Here is a 12,478-nt window from a genome sequence, read left to right on the forward strand (position 1 = left end):
GTCCCGCTATTGGTTATTGACCAGAGAGGTGTCTCGGTCATGTCTACATAGTTCTCGAACCCGTAGGGTCCGCATGCTTAACGTTCGTTGACGATATAGTACTATGAGTTATGTATGTTGGTGACCGAATGTTGTTCGGAGTTTTGGATGAGATCACGGATATGACGAGGAACTCCGAAATGGTCCGGAAGTAAAGATTGATATGTGGATAGTAGTGTTTGATCTCCAGAAAGGTTCCGGAATCCATCAGAAGGGGTTCCGGATGTTTCCCGAAATGTTTGGGCATGAGAACACTTTATTTGGGCCAAAGGGGAAAGCCCACGAGGTTTTTGGAAAGCGCAAAAGGAAGTTTTGCGGAGTCCAAGGGCCAGACGCCAGGGTCCAGACGCCAGGGACCCTGGCGTCTGGCCCTGGAGTCCGAGAAGGACTCTTGCCTATCGGGTGAAACCGACTTTGTGGAGGCTTTTACTCCAAGTTTCGACCCCAAGGCTCAACATATAAATAGAGGGGTAGGGCTAGCACCCATGACACATCAAGAAACACCAAGCCGTGTGCCGGCAACCCCGTCTCCTCTAGTTTATCCTCCGTCATAGTTTCCGTAGTGCTTAGGCGAAGCCCTGCGAAGATTGTTCTTCACCAACACCATCACCACACCATCGTGCCACCGGAACTCATCTACTACTTCGCCCCTCTTGCTGGATCGAGAAGGCAAGGACGTCACCGAGCCGAACGTGTGCAGAACTCGGAGGTGCCGTGCTTTCGGTACTTGGATCGGTCGGATCGTGAAGACGTACGACTACATCAACCGCGTTGATATAACGCTTCCGCTTACGGTCTACGAGGGTACGTAGACAACACTCTCCCCTCTCGTTGCTATGCATCACCATGATCTTGCGTGTGCGTAGGAATTTTTTTGAAATTACTACGTTCCCCAATATGATCTTGTGGAGAGCTAGAACCCCATCATGGATCGGACGGCCCTTAATGAATGTCGATTGATTCGGATGTGTAATCCTAGCCACCACCGCCATCGCCTAATGGTGTGCGCCTTAGCCATAATACGAAAGATCACGCTAATCATCGTGATCGGCCAGAACTGGCAGATGTTGGTTGCCCCAACTACGTTGGGGATCAATGAAATGACACCATAACTAATGTGGGATGCATCAAGCACCCCCAAGAAGAAGTCCCGAAAAATAGCCATCACCACCCATTTGATGACTTTCCAGAACTTTATAAAGAACCAAACGGGAAGGTCATCCGGTCCCAGGGTCGAGCCCGGCTTGATCGGCGCCTCCACCTCTGCCTCAGAGAAAGGATCCACCAAACCATTATTCTCCTCCCCGGACACCCTCAGCTCCGCCAACCAGATACCTTCATGGAGGTTAATCCCCGCACGAGGCTGACCGCATAAGAGGTTCTTGTAGAACTCGTCCACATTGTTGCAAATCTCAACCTTGTCCTAGAGAAACCTAGGGCCGTCCCAAAGGATGGTGATCGAGGCACGTCAGTGGCGTCCATTCATAATGGCCTGAAAGTATGTAGTGTTGGAATCGCCTCTGAACGTCCAATTTAACCATCCACGGATGCGCTAATAAATTTCCTCATTCTGAAAAATTGTCATGAGATTTCCCTCAAGCGCATACCGCTCCATCCTTCCTTCAGGGTCAAGGCCCTCGGCATCGGCTCGACCATTGGAAGACTGGATGGCCTCCAAGAGCTCTGCCTTACGGACCCTAAGGTCACGGCCCAAATTGATACCCCAACCCCTCACGAATTGTCTGGACATCTTGGTACAATGGTGCCATGTGTCCAGAACCGACTTCCAACGATGGGGTGTCAAGGGCCTCAAACCACTTTGTTTTGACCACGTCAGCAAATCCCTCTTGTTGTAGCCAAAATGCTTCAAAGTGGAATCTAGGAGGTAGCCGGATGCTAGCTTCTCCTGATGAGATGAGAAGGGGAACATGGTCCGAGTCGACCCGCGTGATGGCACGGAGAGCAGCCAGGGGGAATTGCCTCTCCCAGTCCACGCAGATGAAAACCCAGTCCAGCACACCCGTGACTAGGTTCACATATTTGTTAGTCCAGGTGCAGTGATCCCCAAATCGCTCCAACTCCTGAAGACACATGGACGTGATGCAATCATTGAATCACGCCTTGAGCGGGCGATTTATTCTGGAGTTATTCTTGAAATCACATCAAATAACTATCGAGAGCGAGACACGCTCTGCCTTAGCCGCTAGCTCCGCAAGGAAGGCCCCGAACCGACTGTGATCAGCTAGACCGTAGACTATAATCACTTCCCATTTGAAAATATTATTCCATGAAGGAGCTCCATACTCACATAAAACTCACCACGGTCCATTCCACCAACTTCGAAGGTTTCGTCCTTCACCCGAAGAAGGATTCCTTCTACAGTAGACACAACGAAATTGGAGAGGCTCAACTGATGTCCTCAAACCAATAAAAGTTTCTCAAATCTCTAGTCAAAGGTGGTAAGCTGAAACTTAAAAAATCTAGTGATAATGCATTATAATTTTTTTAGTATATATATGTTCTAATGCAATCATCTATTTATGAAAACTGTTGAACATATTATGGTTTTATGTGAACTTGGATCAACATTAGACATGTCCAATGTCTTGGAGGTAGATATTGAGATAGACAATCAAAATGGGAAGGTTAGAGACAGGGTGGGTGTGGCCAACCTAAATATTCCCCCGATCACCAGAGTATCCCAAAGAACAATGTTATACTTACGGGACAGGGGCTACAAAATTTTGTTTACAGGCTGATGTGGAAGAAAACAAGTAGATGGTTGAAATCAAGAGGACCCAGTTGAAATCAGGGGGGGATTTTAGTTGAAATCAACGGGAAGGATAAGTGTGTAGGTTTATTATATAACCTTCTTCCATAAGTCTAGCATTTTTGTATCTGAAGATTGTTGATGTGTCAATATATACTTCAAGATAAAATAAGCTCTAGAAAAACGAAGGAGGGTGAGAGATCATGGCATGATTCAATACTTTGATTATCTTGAGATGATTAATTTGAAGAATCATGTAGCAGAGATCCAAAAAGACAGAAAAGAGATACTGGTGGCAGCAATAACCCCTGGCCAGGGGATTACATGGGAGGCAAAATCAAGCTAGCACCAAGGCAATATAGAACGGGGAGCTAAAGCTCATGACGAAGAGGTCTTTAATTTCCCATTCTCTCTCCTCTCCACCCTTATGTGAGAGTTTTGTAGTCTCCTCAGCTCTTCTTCCCTCCTTGGGTGGCCTGGGGTGGGAGAGGGGGGCGGACAACCCACAACATTGCTTTAGGAGTAGACTAGCTATGGTTGTTGGAAATATGACCTAGAGGCAATAATATTTGTATTATTATATTTCCATATTCATAATTATAGAGTTTATATTCTAAGCTATAACTGCTATTCAGTGGAAAATTCATATGCACGTGTGGAAGGTACATAAAAGGTTCCTAGTCTTGCCTCTAGGACTAGCTCAATTGTTGTTGGTGATCACGCTTTTCGGACCTTCAGATATCATTCAGTGTAACGGTGGTCCTAAAACAACATTGAGATTATGACATTGGAAGAACGATCATATTGAATTGAACCAATCTTGTCTGTTATGAATTGAGTTAATATTGTTTGTAATCAATTGTAATGACATGGAGTGTTAACATGTGAATTTGCTCCTTATACCATGAGAGTATTGTAGTCACTTCTTACTATACCATGGGCTTTGGGGTTGCTCAAACGTCACCTGTAACACGGTGATCATAACAACAACTTACATGTTCATCAAAAAGTTTGACAAGGGACTAGATAGGTCGAGAGTGGGATTTGCTCCTCCGACGATGGAGATATATTCTTAGGGCCCTCTCGGTGTGATGGAATCCATCATTGTCTGGCTATACACAGGTGACTACGTCACGGGGATGCCGGAACACAATAACGAGAAAGAAGAACAAAACCGGTAACGAGGATTTCGGTATAGTGAGCATGGTGATGACTCAGGAGGATACCGATGCATTTCTAGTTTTGTGAAGTATCGCGAAGCAAAGGGAACATCACATTATAGCCAAAGGTTCAATCGGATCATTCTAGTGCTCATAGGGATCGATATGGACGTTCACGATTCTGTTGTCGGTCATCGAATGAACGGTTTCGTTCATGTCTATGAGTTACCGAACCTACGGGGTCACAAGCTTAAGGAAATCATGATCTGCTGAGTGTTAGTAGGATGGGATTGATGAGAATATATTTGTGGAATTGTTTCATTAATATTGGGAATAATTCCAAGAGGATCCGGAAGCGTTTGGGGGTCACCGGAAGGGTTTCGGGGAGTATCGGGTAATACCGTGTATTACCGATAAATATATATATATAGGTGGAAAATGTTTCCGGGGATCAAATTATATATTAAACGGTCTAAACATATTTAGAACAATTTTATATTTAATCAAATATCAATGGCCCTAAAAAGGCCAAGAGGTGGAAGGCAACTTGGGCCACAAAGGAAGGAGGCCGAATTGGGGTGGAGGAGGAGTCAGACTCCTCCTCCCTTAGGCCGGCGCACCAAGTGGGGACTCCTTCCCCCTTGGTGGCAGCCCTCCCTCTCCCCTCCAACCTATGTATACTTGAGGTTTGGTGCGCTTTTGAACATACAAGTTTTGGAGCCTCCTCTAGTTCTTCTAGTTCTAGTTCTAGTTGGTCCTAGTTGACTAATTAGAGCTAGACTAATCCTTTAATCCTCATAATTAGAAGCCCCGTGTGGTTCTTCTCCAGTGACGATTAGCTCTGGACAGCGAAGCGCTGCCAGATCGTGAAGGCTGCACGCTTGCAACCAAGTATAGAGGGCGTGCTTTCGGTCTTCGGTTCGAGGGACTTTTCGGGGCGGTTCGCGAGATCGTTCATCTACAGTTCGACGGACTCCAAGTGTGATCTACACTGACACGTTCTTCTTCCACTGCAACTTAGTGATGGTAACGATCGTGATCACAACCCGTTATGCATCTACATATTGATCTTAGGTGTGCGTAGGCACAATTTTTTTATTTTCTATTACGCTTCCCAACAATGGTCCAAGTTGGCCTTAGGGTTGGTTGGTGTTATGTTGGTCATTTGCAGTTTGCATGCGGTGGTCGTCAATGTTATTCTCTATTTCTTCTCTGTGGTGAAATTAAAGTGGGGGTGATGGATCTGGCAGATCCTGCTTGAATAACCACTAGGTCGCACCAGATCGAGTTGTTGTCATGGAATTTTCCGTGCTTGTCTGCCATCGTGTTGACAAAGGGAGACTAGGTGGGAAGACCCACCTCGTCTCCGCTTCCTGGTGCTTTGCCTTGCCAGATTTGTTCTTATGTTGATGGTGGTATTCTTCTTAATCTAGAGAAGGGCCTCCAACGTGAATCTGGAGGCAGATGATGGGGATCCTAATCACGGTCGACGGTGGTTCTAAGGAGCTACGACACCCATGATGATTGGCCGCCTCCTCCGACAAGTTGTTGAATCCACAAGGTTAATGGAGAACAACTTCTTTCCACCAGGCCTTGATGCCAAGAACGAAGGTGGTGCTTGCAAACAAATTTATACATATATCTGACAACATCCATACTTGCAAGCAAATTTAGTAAGTCATACATGGATGTGTGATGTAGCCTTTGTTGGGGAACGTAGCATGCAATTTCAAAAAAAATTCCTACGCTCACGCAAGATCTATCTAGGAGATGCATAGCAACAAGAGCGGGAGAGTGTGTCCATGTACCCTCGTAGACCGAAAGCGGAAGTGTTTGACAACGCGGTTGATGTAGTCGACTTCTTCTCGTTCCGACCGGTCAAGCACCAAACGTACGGCACCTCCGAGTTCTGCCCACGTTCAGCCCGATGATGTCCCTCAAACTCTTGATCCAGCAAAGTGTTGAGGAAGAGTTCCATCAGCACGAGGGCGTGGTGACGGTGATGGTGAAGTGATCCGCGCAGGGCTTCGTCTAAGCACTACGAAGATATGACGAGAGGCGTAAACTGTGGACGGGGGCGCCACACACGGCTAGGAATCAATGTTGTGTGTTCTAGCGGTGGCCCCCACCCCCCTCACATATATAGGTTGGAGGGGAGCAGAGGCAGCCAAGGGGCGCCCCAAGTAGGAGGAATCCTACTTGGGCGCCTCCCAATTCGGCCTCCCCCCCTTCCATATTCATCCGGAGGGGGAAGGAAGGATGAGGGAGGAGAGAAGGAAGGGGGAGGCCGAATCCCTCCCCTTCCTTTCCCTCTTCTCCTCTTTCCTTCCCCTTATTTTGGCCTACATGGGGCGCACCAGCCCCCTAGGGGCTGGTCTGTCCCCTTCTTGGCCCATTAGGCCCATGTAGTTGCCGGGGGGATGCCCGGAACCCCTTCCGGTGACCCGATACGTACCCGGTACCCCCGGAACACTTCTGGTGTCCGAATACTATCGTCCTATATATTGATCTTTACCTATCGGCCATTTCAAGACTCCTTGTCATGTCTGTGATCTCATCCGGGGCTCCGAACAACATTCGTTGACCAAATCACATAACTCATATAATACAAAATCATCATCGAACGTTAAGTGCGCGGATCCTACGGGTTCGAGAACTATGTAGACATGACCGAGACACCTCTCCGGTCAATAACCAATAGCGGAACTTGGATGCTCATATTGGTTCCTACATATTCTACGAAGATCTTTATCGGTCGTACCGCAATGACAACATACATTATTTTCTTTGTCATCGGTATGTTACTTGCCCGAGATTCGATCGTCGGTATCTTCATACCTGGTTCAATCTCGTTACCGGTAAGTCTCTTTACTCATTCCTTAATACATCATCCCGCAACTAACTCATTAGTCACATTGCTTGCAAGGCTTATTATGATGTGCATTACCGAGAGGGCCCAGAGATACCTCTCCGATACTCGGAGTGACAAATCCTAATCTCAATCTATACCAACCCAACAAACACCTTCAGAGATACCTGTAGAGCATCTTTATAATCACCCAGTTATGTTGTGATATTTGATAGCACACAAGGTAATCCTCTGGTATCCGGAAGTTGCATCATCTCATAGTCAAAGGACTATGTATATTACATGAAGAAAGCTATAGCAATAAAACTGAACGATCAATATGTAAGCTAACGGATGGGTCATGTCCATCACATCATTCTCCTAATGATGTGATCCCGTTCATCAAATGACAACACATGTCTATGGTTAGGAAACTTAAGAATCTTTGATCAACAAGCTAGTTGCTACCTCTTGAGCACTGCGTTAGTTTTCCCTTGAAGAGGAAAGGGTGATGCAGCAAAGTAGCGTAAGTATTTCCCTCATTTTTTGAGAACCAAGGTATCAATCGAGTAGGAGGCTACACGCGAGTCCCTCGTACCTACCCAAAACAAATAACTCCTCGCAACCAACGCGATAAGGGGTTGTCAATCCCTTCACGGTTACTTACGAGAGTGAGATCTGATATATATGATAGGATATTATTTTTGGTATTTTTGTGATAAAGATGCAAAGTAAAATAAAAGCAAAGGAAATAACTAAGTGTTGGAAGATTAATATGATGAAGATAGACCCTGGGGGCATAGGTCCCACTAGTGGCTTCTCTCAAGAGCATAAGTATTTTACGGTGGGTGAACAAATTACTGTTGAGCAGTTGACAGAATTGAGCATAGTTATGAGAATATCTAGGTATGATCATGTATATAGGCATCACGTCCGAGACAAGTAGACCGACTCCTGCCTGCATCTACTACTATTACTCCACTCATCGACCGCTATCCAGCATGCATCTAGAGTATTAAGTTCATGGAAACAGAGTAACGCCTTAAGCAAGATGACATGATGTAGAGGGATAAATTCATGCAATATGATAAAAACCCCATCTTGTTATCCTCGATGGCAACAATACAATACGTGCCTTGCTGCCCCTACTGTCACTGGGAAAGGACACCGCAAGATTGAACCCAAAGCTAAGCACTTCTCCCATTGCAAGAAAGATCAATCTAGTAGGCCAAACCAAACTGATAATTCAAAGAGACTTGCAAAGATAACCAATCATACATAAAAGAATTCAGAGAAGATTCAAATATTGTTCATAGATAATCTTGATCATAAACCCACAATTCATCGGTCTCAACAAACACACGACAAAAAGAAGATTACATCGAATAGATCTCCACAAGGGAGGGGAGAACATTGTATTGAGATCCAAAAAGAGAGAAGAAGCCATCTAGCTACTAACTATGGACCCGAAGGTCTAAGGTAAACTACTCACACTTCATCGGAGAGGCTATGGTGTTGATGTAGAAGCCCTCCGTGATGGATGCCCCCTCCGGCGGAGCTCCGGAACAGGCCCCAAGATGGGATCTCGTGGGTACAGAAGGTTGTGGCGGTGGAATTAGGTTTTTGGCTTCGTATCTGATCGTTTGGGGGTACGTAGGTACATATAGGAGGAAGAAGTATGTCGGTGGAGCAACATGGGGCCCATGAGGGTGGAGGGCGCGCCCTGGGGGGGCGCCCCCTCGTGGACCCCTGTTGCTCCACCGACATACTCCTTCCTCCTATATGTACCTACGTACCCCCAAACGATCAGATACGGAGCCAAAAACCTAATTCCACCGCCGCAACCTTCTGTACCCACGAGATCCCATCTTGGGGCCTGTTCCGGAGCTCCGCCGGAGGGGGCATCCATCACGGAGGGCTTCTACATCAACACCATAGCCTCTCCGATGAAGTGTGAGTAGTTTACCTTAGACCTTCGGGTCCATAGTTAGTAGCTAGATGGCTTCTTCTCTCTTTTTGGATCTCAATACAATGTTCTCCCCTCCCTCGTGGAGATCTATTCGATGTAATCTTCTTTTTGCGGTGTGTTTGTTGAGACCGATGAATTGTGGGTTTATGATCAAGATTATCTATGAACAATATTTGAATCTTCTCTGAATTCTTTTATGTATGATTGGTTATCTTTGCAAGTCTCTTCGAATTATCAGTTTGGTTTGGCCTACTAGATTGATCTTTCTTGCAATGCGAGAAGTGCTTAGCTTTGGGTTCAATCTTGCGGTGTCCTTTCCCAGTGACAGTAGGGGCAACAAGGCACGTATTGTATTGTTGCCATCGAGGATAACAAGATGGGGTTTTATCATATTGCATGAATTTATCCCTCTACATCATGTCATCTTGCTTAAGGCGTTACTCTGTTTCCATGAACTTAATACTCTAGATGCATGCTGGATAGCGGTCGATGAGTGGAGTAATAGTAGTAGATGCAGGCAGGAGTCGGTCTACTTGCCTCGGACGTGATGCCTATATACATGAGCATACCTAGATATTCTCATAACTATGCTCAATTCTGTCAATTGCTCAACAGTAATTTGTTCACCCACCGTAAAATACTTATGCTCTTGAGAGAAGCCACTAGTGAAACCTATGGCCCCGGGTCTATCTTCATCATATTAATCTTCCAACACTTAGTTATTTCCTTTGCTTTTTTACATTGCTTTTATTTTACTTTGCATCTTTATCACAAAAATACAAAAAATATTATCCTATCATATCTATCAGATCTCACTCTCGTAAGTAACCGTGAAGGGATTGACAACCCCTTATCGCGTTGGTTGCGAGGAGTTATTTGTTTTGTGTAGGTACGAGGGACTCACGCGTAGCCTCCTACTGGATTCATACCTTGTATCTCAAAAACTGAGGGAAATACTTTCGCTACTTTCCTGCATCACCCTTTCCTCTTCAAGGGAAAACCAACGCAGTGCTGAAGAGGTAGCAAGAAGGATTTCTGGCGCCGTTGCCGGGGAGGTCTACGCAAAAGTCAACATACCAAGTACCCATCACAATCTCTTATCTCCCGCATTACATTATTTGCCATTTGCCTCTCGTTTTCCTCTCCCCCACTTCACCCTTGTCATTTTATTTGCTCTCTCTTTTCCGGTTGCCTCTTTTCGTTCGCTTTTCCCTCGCCATGTCAGAACCAAAAAGAGTTGGGGTTTCTCTCCCGAGTTTTAGCGCTTTAGACAACCCTGCTATCTTATCTAAACTCATAAATAAAAATACTATGGAAAAACCTGCCGGAATTATCAATGAAAACCTTAGCAATTTTGATGAAGAAGATTCTGGAATATTACGTTATTTACTTGATGAATCTTTGAAAGATGCTTGGGATAGGCTATTAAGGATCCGTGCTAGCTATGTACCTCAATACCAAATTGAGGTTTACTTAAAAAGCTTTTATGTTGGTTTGCCCGCTTCGTTCAAACCAATCTTGGATTCTATTTTTGAAGAGGGTTTTCTTGAAGGGGACCCCATAGATACCTATGAAAAGATGAAAACTATATTTGGGCACCACATTAACGAGAAAGTTGAAATCACATCTCTTTTGCTTTCTTACCAAAACGAATCTATCAAAGAGATAAAAGCTAGCCTAGATGCCAATTTCCGCAACATACTTAATCTTTCTTCTACCATTAATGGCCATGTACTTTGTCAAAATAGAAAGATTAATTCCATAGATAACAAGTTTTCTCTCTTTTTCCCTAAAACCAAAGATGGCAATACCTAGATCTATCCTTGCTTGTATGCCTAGCTAGGGGCGTTAAACGATAGCGCTTGTTGGGAGGCAACCCAATTTCATTTTTACTTTTTTGCTTTTTGCTTCTGTTTAGGAATAAATATTTGATCTAGCCTCTGGTTAGATGTGTTTTTATGTTTTAATTAGTGTTTGTACCAAGTTAAACCTATAGGATCTTCTTGGATGATAGTTATTTGATCTTGCTGTAATTTCCAGAAACTTTCTGTTTGTGAAAATAATTGTTAAAATCACCAGAACGTGATAAAATAGTGATTCCAATTGCTGCTGATCAATAAACAAATTTTCTAGGTCTTCCTATTTTGGCTGATTTTTTGGAGTTCCAGAAGTTTGCGTTAGTTACAGATTACTACAGACTGTTCTGTTTTTGACAGATTCTGTTTCTCGTGTGTTGTTTGCTTATTTTGATGAATCTATGGCTAGTAAAATAGTTTATAAACCATAGAGAAGTTGGAATACAGTAGGTTTAACACCAATATAAATAAAGAATGAGTTTATTACAGTACCTTGAAGTGGTCTTTTGTTTTCTTTCGCTAACGGAGCTCACGAGATTTTCTGTTGAGTTTTGTGTTGTGAAGTTTTCAAGTTTTGGGTGAAAGATTTTGATGGATTATGGAATAAGGAGTGGCAATAGCCTAAGCTTGGGGATGCCCATGGCACCCCCAAGATAATCTAAGGACACCATAAAGCCAAAGCTTGGGGATGCCCCGGAAGGCATCCTCTCTTTCGTCTACTTCCATCGGTAACTTTACTTGGAGCTATATTTTTATTCACCACATGATATGTGTTTTGCTTGGAGCATCTTGTATGATTTGAGTATTTTCTTTTTAGTTTACCACAATCATCCTTGCTGTACACACCTTTTGAGAGAGCCATACATGATTTGGAATTTGTTAGAATACTGTATGTGCTTCGCTTATACCTTTTGAGTTATATAGTTTTGCTCTAGTACTTCATTTATATCTTTTAGAGCACGGTGGTGGATTTGTTTTATAGAAACTATTGATCTCTCATGCTTCACTTAGATTATTTTGAGAGTCTTAAATAGCATGGTAATCTGCTTAAATAATCCTAATATGCTTGGTATTCAAGATTTTGTAAAAACTTTCTTATGAGTGTGTTGAATACTAAGAAAAGTTTGATGCTTGATAATTGTTTTGAGATATAAAGATGGTGATATTAGAGTCATGCTAGTTGACTAGTTGTGAATATGAGAAATACTTGTGTTAAAGTTTGTGATTCCCGTAGCATGCACGTATGGTGAACCGTTATGTGATGAAGTCGGAGGATGATTTATTTATTGATTGTCTTCCTTATGAGTGGCGGTCGGGGACGAGCGATGGTCTTTTCCTACCAATCTATCCCCCTAGGAGCATGCGCGTAAGACTTTGCTTTGATAACTTGTAGATTTTTTGCAATAAGTATATGAGTTCTTTATGACTAATGTTGAGTCCATGGATTATACGCACCCTTCTTCCTTCCACCATTGCTAGCCTCTCTAATACCACGCACTTTTCGCCGGTATCATAAACCCACCATAAACCTTCCTCAAAACAGCCACCACACCTACCTATCATGGCATTTCCATAGCCATTCCGAGATATATTGCCATGCAACTTTCCACCGTTCCGTTTATTATGACACGCTCCATCATTGTCATATTGCTTTGCATGATCATGTAGTTGACATCGTATTTGTGGCAAAGCCACCGTTCATAATTCTTTCATACATGTCACTCTTGATTCATTGCATATCCCGGTACACCGCCGGAGGCGTTCATATAGAGTCATATTTTGTTCTAAGAATCGAGTTGTAATTCTTGAGTTGTAAGTAAATAAAAGTGTGATGAT

This window comes from Aegilops tauschii, chromosome 7, assembly GCF_002575655.3.
Source record: "Aegilops tauschii subsp. strangulata cultivar AL8/78 chromosome 7, Aet v6.0, whole genome shotgun sequence".
Classification (NCBI taxonomy): domain Eukaryota; kingdom Viridiplantae; phylum Streptophyta; class Magnoliopsida; order Poales; family Poaceae; genus Aegilops; species Aegilops tauschii.